The sequence below is a fragment of the Pteropus alecto genome, unplaced genomic scaffold, assembly GCF_000325575.1.
Source record: "Pteropus alecto unplaced genomic scaffold, ASM32557v1 scaffold78, whole genome shotgun sequence".
In the NCBI taxonomy this organism is placed as follows: domain Eukaryota; kingdom Metazoa; phylum Chordata; class Mammalia; order Chiroptera; family Pteropodidae; genus Pteropus; species Pteropus alecto.
The window spans coordinates 13,863,521-13,865,547 of record NW_006443124.1 but is presented as its reverse complement, the minus strand read 5'-3'; the positions used below and the strand labels follow the sequence as shown (position 1 = coordinate 13,865,547).

The following is a 2,027-nucleotide window of genomic DNA, read 5'->3' as shown; positions in this document are numbered from 1 at the left end:
TCTCAAACAGTGCTTGGGGAAAGTTTAGAAAGGACGCAGAGGTGAATTAGGGCAGCTTCTGGACCCCACCCCATGAGACATGCAGGTCCTGGGAAGCCCCTCCAGCTTGGACGGGCACACCCACCTCTGGCCCAAGAAGGGCTGGCTCCTCAGCCTCCACTGGAGGAGGTGTCAATCACAGCTCTCAATAGCGCATAGCTCTAAGACTTTCTAGAATTTGGAGGCATGGGGCCCCCAGGAGGGTCAGAGAGGGAGATGGCCCCTCTCCCCCTCAGGACGCCAGCAGGCAGGTTCAGCCACCACTGCATGCCACCTCCAGCTCACTACACACTTTTACTTCTGCTTTCGCATGTACTTCTCACAGATGTTTCCCCACTGTACGAATGGTCATTCCAGGGTCCAGGTGAGGAAACTGAGGCTCAGAGAAGCTCAGAGAGGAATGCCCAGGGTAAGGGTGGAGGGTTAAACCCAGACTGGCTCTAAGACCAGGAGTCCCTGGACGAGCTCTGGTCTGAGCTCCACTTGACCCCATGGGAGCTGTGCCTGCACACACAGGACAGACAGCAGTCCAGCCAGGGTGCCCTGGCACAAGGATGTGTACCCCAAGGCCACCGGGATCCTGCTGGGGGCCCCCTCCAGTGCCTATCACCCAGGCTGATTTTCAGGAAGACAGATATGGAGTCAAAGGGTCCTGGGTTTAGATTCCAGCATTTCACTTACTTGCTGTGCCACCCCAGGCAAGCTATAACCCATTCTGGGACTCAGTTTCCCTGCTGAGACAGGGGCTGAGGACAAGAACCAGAGTCCTCACACTGGTCACAGCCTGTTTCCATCAGTTGGTGATCCCTGAGCCCCTGCTTTGTGGCCAGCACCCAACCCAGCAGTCCCTGACTCAAGGAGCAGGCTGAGACCTAGCCCAGCTTCCAGCCAAGCCTCTACTTGGTACACGAAAGCGAAGACATGTGTCCGGGCCTAGGAATGAGCCAGAGCTGGGGACCATCCAGCTGTTAGTCCCAACCAGACACTTTCTAGTGCTGGCTGAGGTGGCACCAGAGTCGGTCATGACCACAGGCCCAACTCTACTTAAGGGGCCTGTCTAGCTTCTTTCCTGCATGGTCACATCCCCATTCTACAGATGAGGAAATCAAGGCCCACAAGAGTTACAGAGGCCACCCAGTCAACCAGAGTCCCAGCCCAGCTCTTTATCCTCCAACTCTTGGGCCTCCAGCTCAGCCACGGAGACTCTATCCCCTCGAGCTTCCTGTGAAAGGGGCCCAAGCAAGTTAACTCATTTCCCTGGGGGAATTGCCTCCCTTCCATCCTGGGAAGAATGTTCAGTGAGTCCAAATGACCCATGGCCTTAGGAGGGGAGGAAGGGAGCAATCGGAACCCCAGGAAGAGGTATTATTTGAAACTGAGGCCTGGTAGAAAGGCTGGGACTCACTGCGGGGCTGCCCAACCCAGTGCCCGTGCTCATTCTCTGAGCTCAACGCTCCCAGCCGACTGTGGTGGGATCCCCAAAAGTCGCCTTGGCTCCAAAGATCTCACTTGGTCCCTACCCCTGGCAGGCTCTCCCACGCCTTGCTGCAGCAGAGCTGTGTGGTCCCTACCTGTGCCCCGGAAGGGGCCGCAGGGGCAGCAGATGGGCACCAGCAAGCACAGGTGGGCACCGTCTGGGGCCTGCAGTGCTCTGCCTGCAGACTTTGGCACCATCTCCTCCTCCCCTGAGCAATCATTAACCCTGCCAGAAACCGCACCCCTGTGATGGGGGCCTGACCACAGCTGGGGAGGGTGCAAGAGGGCAGGACCATGGTGACATACCAGTGATCCTGGGATGGAGACGGCAGGCCACAGGAAAAAGAGCCCATCAGACGCCTGGGAGCCAGGCTCACCCTGGGGCAGGCAGGAGGCAAGGAGGGCAACATCCCGGCCCTTAAGCTGCTCTGGATACAAGAGTCCTCAGAGACAGGGGACCTCTAGAGGAGGTGAGAGAGGGTGAGGTCAAACGAGGGAATTAGTAAAATGGT

At 57.8% G+C, this 2,027-nt stretch overlaps 1 protein-coding gene across 1 annotated transcript in view; it reads right to left on the bottom strand.

Moving 5' to 3' along the window:
• The window catches only part of CDHR2 (cadherin related family member 2), a 25,364-nt gene extending 23,677 nt beyond the window's left edge, over nucleotides 1-1,687 (bottom strand). Inside the window, exon 1 of the mRNA XM_015597989.2 lies at nucleotides 1,611-1,687. The gene's annotated coding sequence lies outside the window, so the exon portion shown is untranslated. The remainder of the gene's footprint in view (nucleotides 1-1,610) is intronic.
• Between the last annotated feature and the right edge of the window lie 340 nt (nucleotides 1,688-2,027).